General features: G+C 40.0%; 1 protein-coding gene across 2 annotated transcripts in view; it reads left to right on the top strand.

The window, feature by feature from the left end:
- The window catches only part of REPS2 (RALBP1 associated Eps domain containing 2), a 221587-nt gene that overhangs the window by 141299 nt on the left and 54559 nt on the right, over positions 1–25729 (top strand). The window lies entirely within an intron of this gene.

The raw sequence follows: 25729 nt of genomic DNA, 5'->3' as shown, positions 1-25729 counted from the left end.
CATAGAAGAGGCTATGAAAAGGGGCGCGGCCACACAAAACTCGTTCCAGAGCGTCCTCCTTGGATCTGAATCAAGTCCTCCAGCCTGGTATGCCAGGTGAAGTGCCCCTCTGCACCCCGGCCCCCTTTCTTTTCCTCTTGGGGTCAGTGGATGGCTGTCTGCCGCAGAGGCCTTTGCAAACCCAGACAACGAGCAGACCCGGCTGTTTCCCATTCCAGGAAGGTCTCTACATTGCTGTGAGATTCTTGGGAGGGAAAGCAGTTCTAGGGGAATAGATATCACATGTGTCTGGAGCCTTGCCCACACTTGCTCTGGATCAAGAGTTACAAAATTTTGTACCAAATGAATAAAAATACTTCATCCCCAGGCAGCCCACTGAGAGTGTGGCTGGGGTCTTGTTATCTGAATGCTGGTAATTTGTATACAAGATCACTGTCTGTCCTTTCCTCAGACGCCTGTGAAGTTCTGGGAAAGAGCTGGGTGAGCAGGGCCTGGACAGAACCTGCACTTTATCCCTGCAGCAGAGATCCTGTGTCCTGTGGACTGAATGCTAAGGGGGCTCCGCTTTCTAAATCCGAACGATGGTTAGGTGGTTGGTGGGGGGGGTCTAGGACAAGGGCTCTTTCAGGTGGGCTGCTCTGGGACTTAGGGATGGGACTTTCTTGAGCCAGCTGCTGTAGAGCTAGATTGGAGTGGTGGGCTGGGCTGTTAGAGGGGCCTGTCCACTCCTCCTGGCTCCCTGTGAAGTAGGAGTCTAGGGGACCCATAGAACAGCAGAGGAGAACCATACCTTTGCTTTAGTGAAGGTACCAGGATGCAGCGCCATCCGAAGTATTATTTCGGGAGCAACGAGGCCCTTTCCACTGACTAATATAGGCAAGCTGTAAATGCAATGATTTCCTGGACCTTTTTTTTTTATATATCTATGTGCATTTTAAATCAAGCCAACTTCAGATGCTAGTGATTTGCAGATTATTATCTTTTCTACTAACGCAAGAAAAGACTCCTTGGCTCACACATTAGCATGACCTCTGTGTCCCGGCAGAGCTCAGCATGTTTTATTTGTTCTAATAAAGTACTCTCTTCACAGTAAAGTTATAGAATGTTTTTAATATACTAGAATCTGGAGTTCTCTATGAAATTTGATTCTCTGCCATGAGTTCATCAGATAAAAATTTGCCTTGAGTTTCCCCCCATACTTTGATCCCAAATCCTGGCATAATTTCATAGTAACTGGTATTTGAGATGGGAGTAGTCATGGATGATGATGCTATAAAAATTTTACATGACTGGTGGATTATGACCTAGAAGATTTTTCTATGGGTGGAAGAATATTAAAACAATCTGGGCAGCTGTCTCAGTACGTTTTTCTTGCAAGGAGAGAGACTAGAACCGTGCAAGCATCTCTCAGGCTGTGTAACCCCACAAGGAGTGCCAGCTGTTTGGAGAAGGGATGACATTTTATGACATTGGATCCTAAAGGGGAAGAGACAAGACTGGGCTCAGAGTCTCACTCAGTTGCTTATTAGCTGTATGATTTTCAACAAGTGGTTTAATCTTTCTGCATCTCAGATTTGTAATCTGTTAAATAGGGCCAGTATTCCACAGATTTGGAGGATCGTGGTGAGGTAATAAATATAACCCAAATGGCACCATGTTTGGCCCATAGGCGGTCATTTCCACAGCAGAATAATGACAAATGGGAGTCTGAAGATAACGCCTTCTCCCTTCCTTGACCCCACAGTGGGACATTTCTGTGATTTGTCGCCCACTGTCCTTGGAGGGCTCACAGAGAGACCAAGCCTGCTCTTCTACTCCATTCCTCAACACACCTTTCCATGGCTTTCTTCCCTCTTGCCCTGTCTCACTTTCCCCACGCCCAAGTAAAACACCTGTTCCCAAGTCCCTGGTTTAGGGGCTGCTTTTGGGAGGATGTGAATTAAGACAGCTTCTTTTTACATCTTCACGTTGACATGACTTCAAGAGGAAAAGTATCTTGGTTCGATAAATGCTGAAGAACAGCTAGATGGCTGACATCTATATTTATAGCCTACTTCTATTGTCTTTTCAGTGCAGGGTTACACAAATGACATTTTAAGGAGAACTTGAAGTCGACCACATGAAGAAGAGGGCAATATGAAAAGCAGGTGGTAACACTGCATCTGCTTAATTTGTTTCCATGTTAGTTAATTCTCACAGGAAACTACAAGGGTCTAAGTTATATAAAATTTCAGTGTATTGCATTTTGCTAGAAATTACTTATTAAAATTCTGACAAACTAGAAAAGTATGAAGTAGAGTGTAAACCTATCAGTGCACTCAGGGAGAACCATGATATCCATGTAGTAACCCCTCAGCCGCACTTGTCTTCATGTGTCATTGTTGATCGACTAGGTCACCCTATGCTTGCTGTCCTATATCCTGAGCTTCACAATTAACCATCTTTCTATTTCATTATAGAGAGCTGCAGCATTTTTTAACAATTAAATTTAATGGGTGGCATTGACCAATGAGAATACCTAGGTTTCCGGTAAACATCTCTATAGCATTTGAACTGTTGATTGTGTTGTATGCCCATCACCCAAAGCCAAATCATTTTCTGTCACTGTATATTTGTCCCTCTCCCTCTGATCCTTTCCTAGGTAACCACTTCATTTTTATCTATGTCCATGAGTCATAGATTTATATCCCACCTATATGTGAAATCATATAGTTCTTAGCTTTTTCTGATTTACTTATTTCACACTCAGTATAATGTTCTCAAGGTCCATCCATGTTGTCAAAAATGGCAATATGTCATCATTTCTTATGGCTGAGTAGTATTTCACTGCAGATATGTACCACATCCTCTTTATCCAATCTTCTATCTAGGGACACTTTGGTTGTTTACATGTCTTGGCCACTGTAAATAGTATACAGCATTTCTTTTAATGGCCTGTGTGATATGGATGCACCAGAATTGATGGTGCATTAATGGAGATTTTTCTCTCACCCTGTCTCCCTCTCCTTGTCTCTCCCCCACACTTTTCTCTCATGCTCACACACTACTCCCTTGTGCATGCTCTCCTTGCTCCTTTCTCATGGAGCCCCTTGCCTCTCTCTTTCCCCCTTTTACCCTCCTCTGTGCTCATTCCTACTCATCTTTCCCCCCTCCCCTGCTCCTCCCCATCCTTCTCTGTTTCTCTCTCTTCTCTCCTCCTTCCCCCCTTCATGGTCATGAGCCTCTCTTTCCTAGGCTCCCCCAGCAACCTCATTTTTCTCTCATGTCATAAACAAGGCAGAGGTTTTTAAGGACTTTGTATCCATGTCTCTGTTTTCTCATTTACTTCTTTTCTTGGACTGAATCCTACAAGCTAGCATTGCTGTGAGAAAGGCCATACACATTTCAAGTATAGATATATGCTGTTAAACTGTGCTGCAGAAAACTTGGACCTGTCAACTAACCACACTGCTGACATTGTCTGTTTCCTTACAGCCTTGCCAACACTGGATAATGTTCATCTTTTTGATTGTTACCAATCTGATAGGCAAATGTTTATATTTCCTGGATTCCTAATGAGACTGAACATCTTTTCATATCATTATAGGCCATTAATATTTTTTTGTGAATTGCCTACTCAGAAGGCCCACTCATACATCTCTTTGCCTAGCCACAGGGAACACTGGTCTCCTCTTCACTTCTCTGATGAGGTTCTGGCTCTGTCTTCTCTGAAGCACTTGGGTGGGTGGCACCGGGGAAGCTAACCTGACCTGCTACTTAACTGAGTTCATGTCCTTCCAGCCCCCCGTATCCTACCTTTCAGCCAACTTTATCACTTAAGACAGACTCTACCAGGGTTACCTTGTTTGCGACCGTAGGAGAATAAGGGAAGGTAAAGGAAAGAGGGATAGAGAATGTACAATGAAGCGAGATGTGGGCCTGAATTGAAAGGGAAAAATAACATGAAGCTAATACTATGAAAAATGAGAATCACAGGATTGTGAAAAACAATGAATGAGGCTCAGTTCCTGAGTCAGAGTGGCCAAAAGAGGAGTGGTAGTGTGTAGAAGAAATAGGGTGAAGGGAAGATGCCAAGAAGCAAGAATGAAAGAGGTAAATGAAGAAAAAGAGGACATGGTTGTTACATGAAGTGATGATGTTTATACAGAGGGAGAAGCAGATAAGATAAAAGACTGTAGAGGACCAAAGGGAGGTGAGCCTGCACACTCAGTATAGTACTCCGATAGGATTTAAGGAGATAGCTTAGAAGTGGGTGGCATTCATGCCTTCAAGTTTGTGAAGATTGATAGCATACTATGGTGAAGATTAACAAAGAGCTGATTTGTTAGCTGATTTGAATGTAAACCTATAAAAATAAACAAGGTCAACTTGGGCAGAGTGGGACAATTTGCTTTACCTTTGATATCTGTAAAGAGAGTGCAAACATAATGATTTACCAGAGTCTAGACTAGACTATCCCAAGAATCAATATAGGTAGGCTCTGACATTACATTTAAAGCATGTGTTTCATACTCTGATTGCTCTTCAGATAATATAAGTCTTTTGCCTTATACTAAAGCATGTGTTTCCCTAGGTAGAAGTTGATATAACGATCACTACATGTAAAAGGGAGACCACCTTTGTAATAGTGGATCCTGATTGTGCAACCATCCTTTCTTAGTTCCACACAGCTGCTGTGTTTGAGAAGACAAAAATGTATAAGATAGTCTAAATCAGTAATTATGCAAGCATACAGAATCTAGTGGCAGTCAAGCCCGGGACTAGCTCAGTGATATTTAGATTTTATAGCTCCATACTTTAGCTATGAAACATTTTATTACTGAAATTCCTGTAAGAAAAGTCACACTGTGAAGGCAATACTTTTTAGATTCTAACCTACTTTTCCTCGTTGACACAGTTGTTTCCATAAGGTACTTTTTTCCCCATAAAAGGGTTTATTTCCCCCTGTTCCATGTTGTGGGGTAGGAATTCCCTTCCATTCACTCTTGACACTGACCTGCCACTTCCAAAGCCATGCCTAAGGTTTGCAGCCCAAGGTTTCCATGGTGATGGTCAGCCACTTCGGTGCTGTCTTTGCTACAACAACCCTGTTCCAGTCATTGAGCAAAAAATAAATAAATAAATGAAAAATTTAAAAATTAAAATAAAATATTAAATAAAAAACCACAAAGAACAAAAAACAAAACCCAGAAAAACAATAATAAAAAACAACAAAACTAAAGAAAGACAAAAAATTAGAAGAACAATTTTTCGAGAGATTTTTCTTTTTCCAGTAGGTGGCACTGGATTACATGTTTTAGCTCTGTAAAATTCGAGGCTGAACTCTGCTGGAAAGCTGCAGTCTCAAAGGTGGAGGTGGGGCTGCAGTCATGATGATGGATGGGACTTGTTATGAGGGCTTTATGGCTTTAGCAGTGGCAATTTCAGGCCTCCAGGTACTTGTCCTTGCATCCCAACAGAGCTAGGGACCAGACACAGAGCACCTGTTCTTTAGCTGTGAGGTATGTTTCTGCCACTCTGTGAGAGGAGGAAGGCGCGATCTGGGAGGCTGGGGGTTGCATTTTCTAGTTTTGTGTTTCTTTCCGAGTGTGCGCTGCCGGTAGACCATGGAAACACTGGCAGTGGCCCCACAGTCTGCTGCTTTGGTTCAGTATCACATCCGATTCTCCCCAATCTCTCTGCTCCTCCTGGCAGAGGAAGACCTGGGCTCCCGGGATTTCTCTCTCCTCTCCGGATCCTCCTCGGAGGAAAGCTGGGCCAGTCTGGGCCTCTCCACAGCTGACTGTGAGTGTGCCTTTTTTTTTTACCCTTCCCACCTTTAGTTAATACATGGATCTTTCAGGCACGCCTGTGAGCCCAGCTGGGGTTCCTTTGCTGAGGTATAGCTGTTCAGTTTGTTGATATTTCAAGGGGAGAGATCAAGGCTATTTCTCAGGCCACCATTACTCTGATGTCATCCAAAATGTAATTTTTATATTTAAAATGCCTATAAAACTCATTTCAATGATAAACAAATAATTTCTTGTATATAAAATTCAAACATTAGAGGTCTGTCCTTAAGCATATCCACTTCAAGCCGTTTCCTCTTCAGTGAGTATATTCCTGAGACATTTTCTAGTGTATTTAGTAATGTATACATATACCTGTGACTTCAATTTTATGTTTTTTATCTTTAAAATAACTAGAATTACATTGTACATATTTCCCCATGCCTTTTCATAGTACATTATTTCTTGGAAATATGTCCATGTCAGTACTGATAATTTTGTAATTCTTTTATATATGCTCTATATACTGGCTACTATGTTAAAAACTGTATTATGGAATAATTCAAATTCAAATTTCAAATATATGTAAAAAAGAAACCTTATCCCAAATTATTTTGAGGCAAATCCAAGATATTGTTATCATTTCATACATAAGTACTTTGTATGTCTGTCTAGTGGATAGGCCTTTTATTTTTTATTTATTTATTTTTTAGTTTGGAACATTTTTAATGAAGTAAGGATTATCAAAATATAACAGTTTCCATGTTTCAGAAATTTCTATACCACAGGATCCCAATTTTGCTGCACATTGATATCATCTGGGTTCTTTTTTTTTTTTTAATAAATTTTTATTAATGGTAATGGGATGACATTAATAAATCAGGGTACATATATTCAAAGAAAACATGTCTAGGTTATTTTGTCATCAAATTATGTTGCAAACCCCTCGCCCAAAGTCAGATTGTCCTCCGTCACCCTCCATCTAGTTCTCTGTGCCCCTCCCCCTCTCCCTAACTCTCTCCCTCCCTCCCTCCCATGTCCTCCCTCCCCCCCCCACCCTTGGTAACCACCACACTCTTGTCCATGTCTCTTAGTCTCATTTTTATGTTCCACCAATGTATGGAATCATGTAGTTCTTGTTTTTTTCTGATTTACTTATTTCACTCCTTATAATGTTATCAAGATCCCACCATTTTGCTGTAAATGATCTGCTCTCATCATTTCTTATGGCTGAGTAGTATTCCATAGTGTATATGTGCCACATCTTCTTTATCCAGTCTTCTATTGAAGGGCTTTTTGGTTGTTTCCATGTCTTGGCCACTGTGAACAGTGCTGCAATGAACATGGGGCTACATGTGTCTTCACGTATCAATGTTTCTGAGGTTTTGGGGTATATACCCAGTAGAGGGATTGCTGGGTCATAAGGTAGTTCTATTTTCAGTTTTTTGAGGAACCACCATACTTTCCTCCATAATGGTTGTACTACTTTCCATCCCACCAACAGTGAATGAGGGTTCCTTTTTCTCCACAGCCTCTCCAACATTTGCTATTACCCGTCTTGTTGATAATAGCTAATCTAACAGGAGTGAGGTGGTATCTCATTGTAGTTTTGATTTGCATTTCTCTAATAACTAATGAAGCTGAGCATCTTTTCATATATCTGTTGGCCATTTGTATCTCTTCCTGGGAGAAGTGTCTGTTCATGTCCTCTTCCCATTTTTTTATTGGATTGTTTGTTTGTTTGTTGTTGAGTTTTATGAGTTCTTTGTAAATTTTGGATATTAGGCCCTTATCTGAGCTGTCGTTTGAAAATATCAGTTCCCATATAGTTGGCTGTCTGTTTATTTTGATATCAGTTTCTCTTGCTGAGCAAAAACTTTTAATTCTGATGTAGTCCCATTCATTTATCTTTGCCTTCACTTCTCTTGCCATTGGAGTCAAGTTCATAAAATGTTCTTTAAAACCCAGGTCCATGATTTTAGTACCTATGTCTTCTTCTATGTACTTTATTGTTTCAGGTCTTATATTTAGGTCTTTGATCCATTTTGAATTAATTTTAGTACACGGGGACAGGCTGTAGTCGAGTTTCATTCTTTTGCATGTTGCTTTCCAGTTTTCCCAACACCATTTGTTGAAGAGGCTTTCTTTTCTCCATTGTGTGTTGTTGGCCCCTTTATCAAAGATTATTTGACCATATATATGTGGTTTTATTTCTGGGCTTTCTATTCTGTTCCATTGGTCTGAGTGTCTATTTTTCTGCCAATACCATGCTGTTTTGATTATCGTGGCCCTATAATATAGTTTAAAGTCAGGTATTGTAATGCCCCCAGCTTCATTCTTTTTCCTTAGGATTGTTTTGGCTATTCGGGGTTTTTTATAGTTCCATATAAATCTGATGATTTTTTGTTCCATTTCTTTAAAAAATCTCATAGGGATTTTGATGGGAATTGCATTAAATTTGTATATTGCTTTGGGTAATATGGCCATTTTGATTATCTTTATTCTTCCTGTCCAAGAACAAGGAATATTTTTCCATCTCATTGTATCTTTTTCGATTTCCCTTAACAATGCTTTGTAATTTTCATTATATAGGTCCTTTACGTTCTTTGTTATGTTTATTCCTAGGTATTTTATTTTTTTTGTTGCAATCGTGAAGGGGATTATTTTTTTGAGTTCGTTTTCTAATATTTCATTGTTGGCATATAGAAAGGCTATGGACTTTTGTATGTTAATTTTGTATCCTGCGACCTTACTGTATTGGTTTATTGTTTCTGGATAGGCCTTTTAAAAAACTTAACTACTACACCTTTATTGTATGTACAAAATTAACAATAATTCTTTAATATCATCTAATATCTAGCTAGTGTTCAGTTTCCCTGAATTTTCTCAAGTATGTCTTTTTTATAGTGGCTTGTTCAAATGAGGATCCAAACAAGGGCTACACATGCACATTGTGTTTGTTTTGACACCTGTTAAGTCTCTTTTAATAGATAGTATCCTCCTTCCATCTCCCCCCTTTTAATAATTCATTCATTCATAGGAAAATTATCTACCCTATAGGTATTCCCATACTTTATATTTGGCTGGTTGTATGTTCTTTCATCTCCTGTATTTCTTATAAACTGGTAGGTAGATCTAGGCTTGATTAGAATCAGATTCTATTTTTGGCAAGAATACTTCCTAGTGATGCTGTGTACTACCTACTGCATCCCATTAGCAGGTCCCTGATGTCTAATGCCGCTGTTTTTGTGATATTTGCTTGATCAGTGTGTTCATGTGGTATTAGCCTGATTCATCCATTATGAAAAAGATCCCCAGAGCCTTTCAACTAATGAGTTATTCAGGTATTGATCTATGCCTACATCCAGCGGTGTTTTGGTAAATGTTTAACAACTGGCCATTTGCCAGTTTTTATGGTATAAACACTCCTGTCACGGCCAATTTCACTCTTACTGATGTGTCACTGAATATGGGGCTGGAGCAGATGTGCACAGTTGGCTCCCACAAGCTGGTTTGAACTGTTTCCAGCAAACCGCGGCTTAGATCCATTACCTCATTGGTAGTTGCAAAATGGTGATACTCTATTTTATTACTTTTACCTTTATTAATTTGGACCATGGTTTATTTAGCCATTTTTCTTATTGTTGGACATTTCACTTATGACTGTTATAAAGCTTGTGAGCTGAAGAATGCTATAAAACAATATAATTGTCAATACATCACCACATTCCTTATATGCATTTGAGTTTATGGAATCATATGAAAGCTGAAAAAGACTTCAGTAATGATGACCAGGAAAAATGTCTTACTCGTTTAACTAGTATTTACTGAGCACTTATTGTGAGCTTGCTACTGTGGAGAATTCCAGGAGAAGTGTGGATGTGGCCCCACACTCTGCCGGTCAGTATTACAGTTAACATGTGAGAAGGGCGCTGAAGTCTGAGTGGTTTCAAACTAGGACGAGCTGTGGACGGTGTTGGTGGGGAGGGCACACAACTGTTGAGCTAAACTTTGAGGCTGGCATATGATTTTTGGAGTCAAATTTTGTTGATTCTTGTTTGATACCTGTCTTGGTTCACTTCTTATTACCAGTTTCTTGTGAAGGCTACTATAGCAATCTCGTCTGGTTTGCTTACTTTGTTCTTCATAGAGCAGCAGGATTAGTTTTCTTAAGCAAAGCTGTGAAGTTACCTCCTAACTCAAAACCCCACAGGACCTTGCACGTAAATACCAAATTTCTTTGTCTTGACAACTGGACCTGAAGTCGTGAGAGTACATGAGATCAGTAAGGGACACAGTACCATGGCCTGGCATGCCCAGGGAGGAGTGTATTTCAGGAATAAGTGGAGACCAGAGGTCTAACGTGTGCTGACAGGACAAAGAGAATGGAGAGTAGGGGAGGAGTTTGTAATCTGTGTCCCTGGGAAGTCTTAGAACAGTTTATTGCAGTGATAGGGTTAATCCAGGTCGCAAAAGGTTGCGGAGTGATTGAGAAACTGGCATGGAATAGTTGTCATCACAAACTCATTTTGAAATGCTTAAGACCTAGAAGTTGGCCTGCCTATGTCACATTTAAAAAAATTCATGATAGAAAATAAACAGTTTCAAGATAGTAGAATTTTTTCTCAGGCTGTCTGCCTGCCTTCCCTTCAAAATGAGCATGCGTGCGTGCAGGAAAACACACACACGCACACACACACACACACAGCTACTGATTTTAACCAACCGAAGACTTCAATAATAAAATGATTTAAAGAAATGCATTTATGTAAATGTAATATGAGAAATAACACTTGATTTTCACAAGGTTAAATCTTGTTTTTGTTGCTTAACTCTGTGCACGTCTCTCCATCTGGGGTCTACTTAGCCCTTATCACATATCCCACGGTGCAGGAGGAGTTCTTGGTAAACACTGGCAAATAAATCCAAGAATCATAGTGTCCATGTTGAAAGAGAATTTACATGTCATCTCACATTGTTACAGACAAGGAGACAGATCCAGAGAGTGTAATCACTTTGATCTCCGTCAAAATCCTGTGAAGATGGGAAATCTTTGTTTGGATCTTTGTTGTAGCACATTTGGTACCAGAGAAAACAATATATATTAATTTAACTTGGGGCACACCTTCTTTTTCTATAGGTAATCACACCAATATATAAACTTAAAAGATATGTTAAATAATAAATGTGGTGCCCTCTTTATGCAAGAAAATAATACTGTTTTCCTGTGTTCCCTCCCACGTGATTTACAGTGTTGGGCAGACTTCCCTGAGGTACTTTGGGGAGACAGGAAATAAGTCTTGCCTTCATAAATAAGAAATCTTAGGACTATGTCTATTTCTTTTTTAATGATAAAAATTTAAACATAGAAAAAGAAAAGGAATAATATACTGAACCCCTGGCTTCAACAGTGATCAACTATGGTCCATCTTGTCTCATCTGTATTCTCCCCCTGCCCCAGGTGATCAATTATACTTTTTTTCTGCTCTTACCTATTAAAAAAAAGATTGATGTATAATTTGCAGACCATAAAGTTTATCTATTTTTTTTCATTTATTTTTTGTTGTGTGTGGGGTTAGAGAGAGAGAGAGAGAGAGGAAGGGAGAGCGATGAGAAGTATCAACTCATAGTTGCAGCACCTTAGTTGTTCATTGATTGCTTTCTTATATGTGCCTTGAGCAGGGGTCTCCAGCTGAGCCAGTGACCCCTTACTCAAGCCAGCGACCTTGGGCTCAAGCCAGCGACCTTTGGGCTCAAGCCATAGGGTCATGTCTCTGATCCCATGCTCAAGCCAGCAACTCCTCACTCATGCTGGTGAGCCTCTGCTCAAGCTGGTGACCTCAGGGTTTTGACCTCAGCATCCTAGATCGATGCTTTATCCACTGCACCACCACAGTTAATCAATTTTAAGTGTACAAATTCAGTGATTTCTAGTAAATGTATCACATTGTGCTACTGTCACCATAATCCAGTTTTAGAACATATTCAACACCCCAATAATACCTTTTATGTCTGTTTACAGTTGGTTTCCAGGCCCTGCCCCTGGCAACCATTACTCTACTTTGTGTCTCTACAGATTTGCCTTTTCTGGACATTTTATATTAATAGAATCATACAATATGGTGCCTCTTGCTTCTGGCTTCCCTTACTTTGTATAATATTTTTGAGATTCATCCATGTTATAGCATATATCAGTATTTCCTTTCTTTTCATTGCTGAATAGCATTCATTGTATGACTGCCACATTTGGCCTATCCAGTCTTCAGTTTGATGGTCATGAGTCGTTTCTACTTTTTGCCTATTATGAATAATGCTGCTCTGACCATTTGAATACAAGTCTTGATATAAACGTGTTTTAGTTTCTCTAGGGTACATACCTAGGACCAGGATCGGTGGGTACATGATAAATTTATGTTTAACCTCTTAAGAAACAGCCAAACTGTATTCCCAAGTCTCTATGCCATTTTATATTTCCACCAGCAATCTGAGGATTACTTGTTCTTCATATCTTCACTGACACTGGTTATCATTTTTATTATAGCCATCCTACTAAGTGTGAAGTGGTGTTTTGCTGTGACTCTGATTTGCATTTCTCTGATGACTGATGATGTTGAGCATCTTTTCATGTGCCTTTTAGTGATTCCGATAGCTTCTTTGGTGAAATATCTATTCAAATCATTTGCCCATTTTTAAAAAAATTGTTGAACTGTATATCCTGGAGTTCTTTGTATATTCTGGTTATATGTCCTTCACTCGATATGTGATTGCAAATATATTTTCCCAGTCCATGACTTGTATTTTTATTTTCTTAATGGTGTCTTTTGAAGTACATAATTTTGAGTTTTGATGAAGTGCAATTTTTCTGTTCTTTTCTGTTTGGATCTTGCTTTTGGCATCATATCTAAGAAATCTTTGCTTAACCCAAAGGTCTTGAAGATTTTTCTCCTATTTTCTTCTAAAAGTATTATAATTTTACTCTTACCTTCATGTCTCATCCACTTTGATTTCATTCTTATATACAGTGTGAATAAGGGTCTAAGTTCACCTCTTTGTACGTAGAGATCTAGTTTTCTCAGCACTACTGGTTGGAAGATACTCTCCTTTCCCTACTGAAGTGCGAAAATCACTTGACTGTGATAAATGGTTTATTTCTGTACTCCATTCTGTTCTGTTGATTTGTATGTCCTTACGCCAGTACTACATGGAATGTTTTTTAAAGCAGAGGAGTCTATGTAGTCTTGTGAAGAGGCGATCACATGACTGAGAAGGATAAATATGTGCTATAGTGGAACATCCTTAGTGTCTAGCCTCTTATTTATCTGAGTTTGTGGTGCAAGCATATTCAGAAGCTTTTTTTTTAGTTTCTTAAGGTTGCAATACCTCTTTGCCGCCTCCTGACCTGCTTTATTCCCTTGACCTAGAACAGCTCCTGTCCAGCTGCGTATCCCCTATTCCACTGCCCTTTTTGCTCTTTATTACTACCTGTCCTGTAGGTTCAAAATGTTACGCAGATGCTGCTTGATCATAGTAGCCCTGTGACCTTGGTGATGTCGTTTTACTTCTCTAGGCCCTAATATTCTCAACTGCAAAGTGAAAGAACTGAATTTGATCTTACCACTTTGCCAGTCTCTGTCACCGATATTTTTCCTATTGAAATTTCTAAGACATGTATAAGTGTATCTCTTTTAACTGGTGAAAAATTGTTCTGTTTACCAGAGAGTTAAATGATCTTGTATTTTCGGGGTAAGCAGGGCATCACCGAGAGGTCGAGGCAGGTATTGTTGGGAAGGTAATCCTGGCAGACATTTTATCACGTACACATGTGTATATGACAGAGGAAACCCTCACCATGTGACTGGGCAGTCAGGGGATAGGCATAGGCCTGCACATGCTTTTGTGATTAGAAATGAGAAAGAGAACGATTTCTGTTACAAAGAAATAGCCATTTTTATGAACTTGCCAAGAAGAGGAATGGCCCTTCCTGATGAAATCCTTGAAGCTTTGCATATGGCTAACTCTACTTGATTGATACTTAAAAGTGTAGGTCTCACTGGCAGGCTCCTTTCAACATTTTCCATCCCTTAAGTGTTTTTTCCCTTTGGCATTTGAATACTTTTATTTTCTTCATAAAATATTCCGAGTTTAGGGGGATGGGGGCCCTTTTCCACAGCTGAAGTGATTCCAAGTCTCACTCCTCTGAAGAACTGGCTTTCTGTTCCTCGAAGCCTTCAGTTGCCACATCTGCTGCTTTATTCCCACCAGTAAGTTCGAACATGTTTTTATTTGGTCACTGACTTGGGGTTTTGTGAAGATCGGAAGGAAAGCAGTAAATAGACAGTAATATCTGTGAGTGATATTTTGCCTAGCAATTTCTAAACATAATGAAGTACAAGGATAAAAATCTTCACAGGTTAGAATTTTGGATGAAGATACCAAGGAACTGAGATTTAGTGGATGAGTCAGAAAATGCACATCTTTCAGCAGATTTAACAAATGCTGGAAATTATTACTGTGTCCTCTGAATTTAGGATTAAATGGCAATTTTTTTCATGAACATTTCAATCTGTTTTTTCAGGATTTTGGTATGCTTTTTTTCATGATTATACTTAAGATTTGATTTGATAAAGCCTTGCTGACATCTGGTGTTCCACTTTATTAACTGTAAGGCATCATGAATAAAGCTGCAATTGCTTCATGAGTGTGCTGGCTTTTAATGCCTGCAGGAAAAGTGTCCTTCCCTCTCCTCTGTTTTCTTCCGGGAAAGCAGTTGTCGCTATGAATAGGTACGTTGCCATCTTCTGCATGTGTACACTAGATTATTCAGCCAAGGTACTTTTTCAATCTCACTTTGCGTGAAAGTGTAATTTTTCTTTTTGAAAAAACATCGATTAGAGCATACTGAATAAAATATTTGAAACTAATTTAAGGTCACAAATGGACTGAAATTATTATAAGAGGAAACTTTTTTACTAAATTCAGCTACAGGGATTCACTCACTGTGTGAATACTTACTGAACACAAGGTAGTGTGTTTAGGAGCTGTGGGAGACAAAAAGATGACTTAGATATAAAATCGGTAGAATAAAGCTAGGTCAGTATCTCCTCTCATTAAAGGAAATGAACCCAGAATATAAACACATGGAAGAGAGTTTTCAGCAGCGTCCGGACAGGAAAGATGCATGCGCTAATGTCACTTTTACGTGGCAAAGAATGGCAGCTAAGGGCAAACGGAGGCTTTGCATATGCTCACCTGCCTGTCTCCTCTCCAGAAGCCGTATGTGTGAGTAGGTAAATCTTAACATTTCTGACTGGTACTCCAGATCTGCAGTGAAGTGAAATGAGTGGGTACTCTTCGTTTTCCCTTCTCTTGACTGAGAGTCAGTGGAAAGAGAGGGAAGAAGTGGAAAAGTCAATAGCCACAGCTGACACCCTGGTGTGCTGGAAAGGAAGGCCAGGGCTCCATGCTGAAGTACGGGGACAAAGGTGGGAGAACACACTTGGCTGCAGGGGTTTTATTTGCTGCAGGGGTTATTTTGGTATTTCCTTCATATTTCAAAATAACACATTTGTATAACTCCTTGTTGACACTTCAGTATTATTCATCATTGCCTTCCTCCTCTTTTCCACCCTCCCCGTATAGTTCCGATTTCAGTTAGATTAATATTTAGTGTTTATTATTATGGCTATGTTAGACACATGGTAAATTGCTTTTCTTCCTTGCACAAATTTTTGTTTGCCTTGGAGTGAATAATCAGCTAGTTGTTTTTTTTCAATATACTTGCCTCTGAATCGGCTGTAGACTCACTTAGTTTTCCAAAGTTCTTATAAAATTCTAACACATTGGGTATTAGTTGCATCTTTTTGAAGAAATCTAAAGCGATTGTCTTTCTGTGTGTGTTATATAGTGCTTATTGTGCCATCTCCCTAAGCTGTCATCCAAGGGCTCACATTCCCTCTCTTCCATGCTGGCTGTCCTTTACTCTGTATCTGTGTCATGCTCTTTCTTGATTTATTTTCATGTTTTGATAGAGAATATCCATGAGTAGCTTTCTTGGGAAGGGTGCATGGAGCTTAATTTGAGACCCTGAGTGTCTAAAAGTATCTTTAATTGAACCATCATGCAGGCTGCTAGTTTGAGTATACAATTATTGTGGAAATAAGTTTTCTTGAGAATTTTGATGGCATTGCTTCAGTGAATCCCAGTGGTATATATTAAGAAGTCGAAAATCTATGGACTCCTGATCATTTGTATGTGGCTTGCCCTCCTCTCCCACCCTCTGCTGGAAGCTTGTGGAATTTTCTAACTCTAGTATTTTAAAATTTCATGTTGATATGCCTTGCCGTGGGTCTGTCCCCCCCGCCCCTTACCCTGGGTACTCAGTGGGCTTTTTAAATTTTTTTATTTTTTATTTTTTATTTATTCATTTTTAGACAGGAGAGAGAGAGGGAGGAAGAGAGAGGAGAGAGAGACAGAGAGAAGGGGGGGGGAGGAGCAGGAAGCATCAACTCCCATATGTGCCTTGACCAGGCAAGCCCAGGGTTTTGAACCGGCGACCTCAGCATTTCCAGGTCGACGCTTTATCCACTGTGCCACCACAGGTCAGGCTTAGTGGGCTTTTTTAATTTAGAAATTAATATTATTCATTTCTGGGAAATTTTCTTGAACTGTTTGATTTCTTCCTGCTTTTTGCTCAGTTTCTCTTTGTGGTACCTTTATTTGAATATAGCCCTATTTTGTGTAAGATTTCCTTAGATTATCTTTGAACCTTTCTATTAAGCTTTCCCTTTCTGCTGTCATGTTTTTAATTTCCAAGTGCTCACTTTAGTTTTTTGAATGTCATTTTTTCAGTTGTATCCCATTATTTCCTTATTGCAGATAAGTTCTCTCATTGAAGCTTTCCCTGAGGACTTTATTTAAAATTTCATCCCTAACTCTGACCCCGTTATCTATCTTCTCAGTAGAGTATACGTTTCATGAGAGTAGAGCTTTTCTTCCTCTCCTCTTCTTTTTTCCATTGATATTTTACCAGTACCTCAGTTTCTATCACATAGTAAATGTTTAGATATTTCTAGAATAAACTGAATCATCATTCTGACAGTATTGAAATTATACATTAATTTTTTCTCCTAGTATAGATCTAATCTGTTTTTTTGAGGTTACTTTTTAATATTTTATTGCTCTATCTTAGATTAGAAAATTTTCTGCAGATATCTGGTGATGATCATCATCTGCTTATATTTAAGAGTGGGGGCTGAAAAGCTGATGGCATAAAAGAATAAATGGATGGGACTTGCCATCTGTGGGCTTTGTGGTAAATGATCTTGCTTGGCCATCTTGTTGGATATCTCGTGATGTTGGCACCTAGATCTTCCTTTTTGGCTGGTATAATTCCCTGGAACACATTCTTCCGTTCTTTGAATGTAACAGTCTGGGAACAGAGAGGAAGGGGGCTGGAAGAGTGTCAACATCCAGAGTACATGCATTTACTAATCTTCCTGTTTTTATTCTGGCCCTCTTACCTTCATCTGGGCCTGGTGCCCTCCCTGAAGAAGAAAAAATATTTCCAGTTTTTTGCTGGAGTGGGAAATATGCTGAAACTGTGCAGAATGTGGGAGGAAAATTTCAGGATCTAACTGTCCCTAAACACTTTCAATCAGTCTTTTAAAAAAATGTGAAGATGGAGCATAATCCTATAGTTGTTTATTATGTTAGTTGAAATATTTGTTGGTCACTTACTGTATTCTGAGGTATCCAGGTAAAGTAGGAGTAGGAAAAGGCCACTACAGATGGGGTACTGCAGAAGCAGGGTCCTGAACCCCAAAACAGCATGAGGAATATCTGGAACCAGATCTTTAAGGGGTTTGTCAAGGTATGCCCATCTCTGGAAGGGTAGGAACTATGATTCACTATCAGTTAGTTTACTTTTATTGCTTTCTTCACTTTATCCCTATTTCCAGAGAAGTTTGATGCCATGAATTCTTGACACTTGGGGGCCCTCTGTGGTACAACTTGATTACTCTCTGCTTTCTTTACTGCTCATTCAGCTATCAGTCACTCATCTACCTTTCCAGTTCCAAGTTTAAACAAGAGAATTTAAATAGTCTCTTCACTATTGTGTTAATGAGGTAAGAGTGAGATTAGTTGCCAGTATTCAAACTACTATCTATACTCAAAAGTCACACTATAGGACATTTAACAAAATCTTAGGATAGTAGAAACTAGGAATCCTACACAGTATCAAGCCAAGACTTTAATTGAAAGTGGTTCTAGGTTGATAGTGCCTTCAGATTTCTAGCAGAAATAATAGAGGAAGAACCCACTTTCTACTCAGGCCCCAAAATATTCCAGCAGGCTGGATTAACAGGATGTTATGTGCAGTTGAGGATGGAATTGGTTAATTGTACAATAGATCTTAGAAAATGATCCACAATGCAATGCAGTTAGACAAAGAGCTCCAGAGGAAAGGTGAAAGAAAATGGTAAGACAGTATTTGAAGAATCATTGAGAATTACCCAAAATTAAAAGGATGCTGTGTAGTTCTAAAATTCCAGTGAAGCTCAGCAGGTTATGAAAGAAAAAAAAAAGGATGAAGAAATAGACATGTAGACACGAAGTAAAATTTGGTACTGCAAAGTATTAAAAACAAAGAGATCTTAAATGTAACCAAAGAGAAGACAGACTACCTACCAAAAAAACCCCACAGTGATTCTATTGACATCTGACTTCTCAATAGCAATAATGGAAGCCAGAAGACAGTGGAATGTTAACTGTTAATGTGCTGGCAGAAAATAGCTGTCAATGTATAATTCTATACCCAATAAAATCTTTTTTTTTAAGAATGAGGGCAAAATAAAGACTTTTCAGTCAAATAAACTCACTAAGCTTACTACTAATACTTTAAGTAAAGGAACTAATAAGGGATAAACTTTAGACAGAAGGTAACATTTTAACAAATTGTAATGAAAATTAAGAAAATTTTATTTATTTTTTTCCCTAAACCTAAAGGATTAAGAAAAATTTAAAACTGAATAATATCATATCAAAACCTGTGAGATTCTGTTAAATAGCTGGGAAAAATTTTATAACCCTAAATGCTTATGTTAGAAAAGAAGAAAAGTTGGAAATTAATGAGCTAAGCAACCAATTTAAGCCAGAAAAAGAACATTAGAATACCTCAAAGAAAGTATATGGATGGAGATGAGCAGGCATGAATGAAACGGAGGGCAAACATACAATACAGAGGCTCGACAATGGTAAAGTTGGTTTTTTGAAAAGAATAATAAAGCTGACAAGTGCCAGGCAATATTAGTAAAGTAAAACTAGAGTGATGACATCAATAGTATTAGGAATGGAAAAAGATTACATATGTAGAGATTAAGATGATAAGAGGGGGCTATGAGCAACTTTATGGCAGTAAATGTGAAAATTTAGACAAAATGAATAAATATCTAGAAAAAATCATTTGTCAAAACTAACTTATGAATTATAACGTTTGAATACTCCTATAGCAAAGTGAAATCATTAAATTCTTGTTTCAAAAAAAATTTGGGGCTCAGATGGTTCTGCTGACATTCAACAACAAAAATCTCTAATCTTTTACAACCTATTCCAGAATATAGACAGGGGAGCACTCTCCAGCTGAATCAAGCAGAATGGAGGGCCAGATGAGAAAGAAAACTCACTTGTCAGTCTTACAAATGTAATTACAAAAATCCTAAACAAAATATGAGCCAGCTAAATCTAGCAGATATAAAAACCTAGCCCTGTTGGGATTTTCCTAAGTGTGCAAGGGTGTTTTAGTATTAAAAAAATTCATAAAGTAGTTTATCATATTAACAAATTATAAAGAAAAATCATACTGTCATCTCAATGGATGGAGATGCAGCTTTGGTTAAAATTTAAGAAATTATCATGATAAAAACCCCTCAAAATAAAAATAAATGGGGAAGATTTTCCAAGATGGCTGCAGAGTGGGTAGAAGACACAATCACCTGCTCCCAGCCCAAAACCAGATTTATAGCTAAATTATAGTACAACCAACTGAAGGATAACTGAACTGAGGTAACCAATGATTTTCAGAAGAGGCCATGTGAGACTGTTCGGAAGAGTGGAGACAGGGAAAGGGCTGGCCTGGTGCCCAGGTGCGGGGCTGTGGCGGCAGGACTCCCTCCCTGGAGGAGAGGGGCTTCTCAATCCCAGGCAGGGATCCCTGGCCAAGAGCGATGTAGGCAGGAGCAGGAGCCCAAAGAGCAATGTGGTGAAAATCAGAGGAGACTGAGTTGGCCTGGGTCACCCAGATGCCACCTACATAGGGATGAGCCCTCATTCTTACAGTAGCAGCACGGGGAGTGCGCTCCCCGCCCCCTGCTGCTGGTGCAGCCACTCTGCTGTGCTCTGTCCAGCAGAGGGGTGTATAGGTTGCAACCAGCAGTGACTTTTGAGACACTCTCTTGGGGGAGTCTTGTCGGGGAGACACAGACAGTGCTGGGCAGGAAGGTTTGGAAAAAGGACCCTTCTCCCACATCTTGAGTATACAGCCAGCATCCTTCCCTCACCCACCCCCACTTAGAGAGACACTGGCCCACTGGTGGCAGCTGAGTTTGCTGTGGCTGAATTCGCTGCATGCAGTGAGACAGGAAAAGGGCACAGAGCTGGGGCTTTCTGGGATTTTGGAAGGAGAGCCGCTGTCCACCACCTCAAGCACACAACCAGTGCCCTCCCCAACACCAACCATTTGGAAAGTTGGGCCCACAGGTGTGGCTGTATTTACTGTGGCTGAATTCCCCACCAGCAGGGAGACAGGAGAACGGTGCAGAGCAAGGACTTTGTGGTTTTGGAAGGAGAGCCGCTCGACCAGAGACACATGGGGAGACTAGTTTTGGGCTCTGTGGAAAGACAGGGGTGGGGGCAACCAAGAGAATCCCTGTGCTGAGTCATTCTCCAATGTCGCAGATGCTCTCTTTTTAGGTGGAGCACTCCCTTCTGTAGGACATCAGCCTAAAGGGAAACAGTTGTCACATCCTGTAGAGATTAGGCCCTGCTGAAGAGTCAGCAGCCTGGACCAGAGAGTAGAGGTCTAGACAGACTGAGTGGGTACCAGTGACTCAGTTATTCAGTGTTAAGGCAGGGGGATATTACCCCACTTTCCTGTGAATCTGAATCGTGCTTCCTTCTCAGGGGAGATTCAGTTGAACCACCTTCCTGGTTGCAAAGGGACAGACTGGCTCTGGGTGAGAATCACACTCACCATCTTCCTTGAAGACTGACTGGCACCTCCCCATCCAGGGAAAGCCACTAGCCCCATCCTTCCAACTCTACTGGAGGCTTTTTTATTGATCAAGCCTACCTGGGAGCCAGCAGGCAGAGGCAGCAGGAGGCAGATCTAGCAGTGTCTGGGATCTTTGCTGACCTGTCCCTGGGCCAGGTGCTGGTAAAAGCTGACCTCACATTGCAACTTGAGCTTGACCACATACATCTAAGCCCAGTAGAGGCAGCCACAAACTGTGGATCACTTGTACCTTCAAACAGGTTGCTGAGGGCCAGTCACAGGCAGCGTCTCACATTAGCTTGCACCAAGTTCCCTCCCAAGAGGCTCAAAACCATCACACCCAGTGGATAGCTTCAGATAACATCAGAGCAGGATCCAGTTAGCTTCACAAGCAGCACATCCAAAGAGAGATCTCTTCAGGCACCAAACCCAGCTGAGGCAAATTTGTGTCCTGTGGTTAGCCCCTGCAGTGCAGCTTGCATACTTTGCTTAAGTTAGAGCCTCACAGTCAGCCAGCCTGAGGGTCAATCTAATACACAGTGGACCAATAGTAATCAAGTCTCAATTATAACAGGAGGGCTCACATCATCCACACAAAAGTCATCCCTGGAACACCCAACTCAGGTGATCAAGAAGACTTCACCACTGGACCCAACAGAACAGCTATTACAAAAGGCCACCCTACGAGGAGTGGGAATCAGAGCAGATCTGTATAATTCTTAGAAACAAATACAAAGAGGCAGCCAAAATAGGAAAAAAAGAAAGCAGGCCCCAAATGATAGAATAGGAGAACTCTCCAGAAAAAGACCTAACTGAATAGGAGATAAACAATTGATCAGACTTAAAAAGATCAAAGTAATGGTTATACAGATGCTCAAGGAACAAAATAAGAACCTCAACAAAGAACAAGCATAAAAAAGGACACAGTGACCATAAAAAGGAACCAGTTAGAAATGAAGAATATAGTATCTGACATCAAGAATATGCTGGAAGGAATAAAGCCAAGGATTGAATCAGTAATTTGGCAGACAATGTAGAATAAAACACCCAATAAGAACAGCAAAAAGAAAAATAGTGAGGAGAGTTTAAGGGATCTTTTGGACCACAGGAAGCACAACATCATCCATATCATAGGAGTATCAGAAGGAGAGGAGAGAGAGCAAAGGATCAAGAACCTATTTAAAGAAACAATGACCAAAGGCCCTGGCCATTTGGCTCAGTTGTAGAGTGTCAACACAGTGTGTGGATGTCCCGAGTTCAATTCCCAGTCAGGGCACACAGGAGAAGCAGCCATCTACTTCTCCACCCCTTCTCTCCCTTTTCTTTCTCTCTCTCTCTCTCTCTCTCTCTCTCTCTCTCTCTCTCTCTCTCTCTCTCTTCCCTTCCCACAGCCATGGCTTGATTGGTTTGAGCACATTATTGGCCCTGGGCCCTGAGGATGGCTCCGTGGAGCTCTACCTCAGGCACTAAAAATAACTTGGTAGCAAGCATGGCCCCAGATGGTCAGGGCATTGGCCCCAGATGGGGGTTGCTGGGTGGATCCTGGTCAGGGCACATGTGGGAGTCTGTCTCTCTGTCTTCTTTCCTCTCATTTGGAAAAGAGGAAGAAGAAAAAAAAAATAATAACCAAAAATTTCCCAAACCTGGTGGAGGAAAAAGACATACAAGTCTAGGAAGTGCAGAGTCCCAAACAATATGGGCCAAAGAGGCCCACACCAAGACACAGCATAATTAAAATGGCAATCAAGAAAGACAAAGAGACAATATTAAATCAGCAAGAGAAAAGCAGTTAGTTACTTAGAAGGGAGCTTCCATAAGACTGTCTGCTGATTTCTCAACAGAAAAATTTCAGGCCAGAGGGATTAGCATGAAATACTCAAAGTGATGGAAAGCAAGGGCCAACAACCAAGACTACTTTACCCAGCTAGGTTATCATTTAAACTTGAAGGAAAAATAACTTCCCAGACAAGAAAAAGCTAAAGGAGTTCGTTACCATCAAACTAGTATTGCAGGAAATGTTAAAGGCCTTTCTTTAAAAAAGAGGGGGGCAACAACCAGAAGAACACAGTTAAAAGAAAAAAAATTACAGTAAATATGTATCTATCATTAATTGCTTTAAATGTAAATGGCTTAAATGCTCCAATCACAAGACATAGAGTAGCTGAATGGATAAGAAAAGACCTATATATATGTTGTCTGCAAGAGACCCACCTCAGACCAAAGGATACACACAGACTTAATGGGAAAGGCATGGAAAAAGATATTTCATGCAAATTAAAATGGAAAAAAAAGGTGCTTTTCACAACCAAATGCTATGTGGGCTCCTCTTTTTAGATCTAGTGCTCAGGGTTGGGGAACTTGGCTTGGTGTTTAGGCTCCACACTTCTCCAGGAGACCCCCCGCCCCAGCTGAGATATCCCTCTGGACTTCAGCCATGCTCGTGGGAGTGGGGCCAGCTTTTTTTTAAGTCTCCACTCTTCCACCAGTCTCAATGTGGCTTCTGTGAATCTTTGGTATAAAATTTCTCTTCAATTAGTCTTGAGTTGGTTATTCAGAATGATTGTTCTTTTTCTTGGTGACAGACAGAGAGAGAGAGAGAGACAGAGACAGAGAGAGGGACAGACAAGGACAGACAAGAAGGGAGAGAGATGAAAAGCATCAATTCTTTGTTGCAGCACTTTAGTTGTTCATTGATTGCTTTCTCATATGTGCCTTGACTGGGGGGCTACAGCAGACAGAGTGACCCCTTGCTCAGGCCAGTGACCTTGGGCTCAAGCTGGTGAGCTGCCAGCGACCTCGGAGTTTCGAACCTGGGTTCTCTGCATCCAAGTCCAATGCTCTATCCACTGCGCCACCTTCTGATTAGGCCAGGATGCTTGTTCTTGTATTTAGTTGTAACTCCAGTTTGGCTCTAGGAGGAGGTGAGTGTAACATCACTTTCTTTGCTGCCATCTTGGATCCTCCATAATTGGTCATTTAAAGGCCCAGTCCACGAGAATTTATAGAATAGGGGCCCTGAAATAAATAATTCCTGAGGTTTTTGTCATTGTATGTTGCTAAGTGCTTTGTTATTGAAGGCTGTTTAAAGTCTCATCACCTTTGGAGGTTTGATTCCACTGATGTATTTCATAAATTTTAATGAAAGACTGAGAAAAATCATTGATGGGCCCATGTGGTTGTACTATCTTTGTGCACTATCTGAGAAGGAAAATCTCTAAGAAATGACTGACTTACCTTTGTTGAAACCCTGAACTCCATCTTCTATCTTGTCTGATCTAGCTAGGTCAAATCAAGAGTGATTTGCAAAAACTTTGTTTTTGGCAGGCTGCTATGATATATTTATTTACTTATTTATTTTTTCAGAGACAGAGAGTCAGAGAGAGGGATACATAGGGACAGACAGACAGGAACGGAGAGAGATGAGAAGCATCAATCACCAGTTTTTCGTTGCGACACCTTAGTTGTTCATTGATTGCTTTCTCATATGTGCCTTGACTGCAGGGCTACAGCAGACCGAGTAACCCCTTGCTCGAGCCAGTGACCTTGGGTCCAGCTGGTGAGCTTTGCTCAAACCAGATGAGCCCACGCTCAAGTTGGCGACCTTGGGGTCTCGAACCTGGGTCCTCCACATCCCAGTCTGACGCTCTATCTAGACACTGTGCCACCGCCTGGTCAGGCATGCTATAATTTATTTTTAAGCCACAGAGAATTGTCTAAGTATTATATTAACACACATATCACAGATTTGCAGATAAACTATATATAGATATATAGAGCATGCTGTGCTTTTCTAAGGAGTTTCTAAAGAATGTGGTTTAAGTTGCCAGTATGATAATGAACTTATTTATTTGTGATTATGAGCTTTATTTATAATTCAATAACGTATGTTTATTTTCATTAAGTTACAATTCAAACCTTTTTGGCTTAACTAAAATTTCCTCTATGTCTCACACAATTTTTAAAAAATGGACTGAAAGTTTCTTTCAAAAGATCCTTCAGATGGGGCCAGGTTATTTTAGAAACAGATTTAATTATCCATGATAATAAGGATTAGGGAGAAAAAGGGAAGTTGAGATCTTTGAAAAATCCCTAAATATCATTTTAGTCCGTGACTTTCCGCCTCCCCTGCTGCTAGCAGCCCGCTCACTCACAGGGCAGTATTATTACCCTGGGATTCTGGCTCTTAGTTTCTGCAGTGTACTGGCTGAACCAGTGAGCAGTGCAATGGCCCAAAGCTAGGGAGAAAAAGGACCTGGATTACCTGAAACTAAAAAAGCAACAGAAAAATAATGAGTTATCGACTGCCTTTCCTGTGCTGGGTTCCAGTCGTTTGATCAAAAGCTGTCTTTTTATTTATTTATTTACCTGTCTATTTATTTATTTTTACTGCTTTACACTTTTTAAATCACAACAGCCTGGATAAATACTTCAATTTTTTGGTAATATAAAAATGAAAAAGGGATTAGAAAAAGCCTGTACTCTTTTTTTAAATTAAGCCTTGAGGTGGATTTAAAAAAAACATGTTAATTGAACGACAAGATAACCTGGACTTGTTATCTTTGAATATATGTATCCTGATTTATTGATGTCGCCCCATTAAAAAAATAAAATTATTTAAAAAATTATAAAAATAATATAAACATGTTAAAATTGCTCTTGCTATTATTCCTAGTTAACAAGTGGAGGGTGTTTT

Source organism: Saccopteryx bilineata, chromosome X (genome assembly GCF_036850765.1).
Source record: "Saccopteryx bilineata isolate mSacBil1 chromosome X, mSacBil1_pri_phased_curated, whole genome shotgun sequence".
NCBI classification, from domain to species: Eukaryota; Metazoa; Chordata; class Mammalia; order Chiroptera; family Emballonuridae; genus Saccopteryx; species Saccopteryx bilineata.
This window is presented reverse-complemented; position numbering and strand designations above follow the sequence as displayed.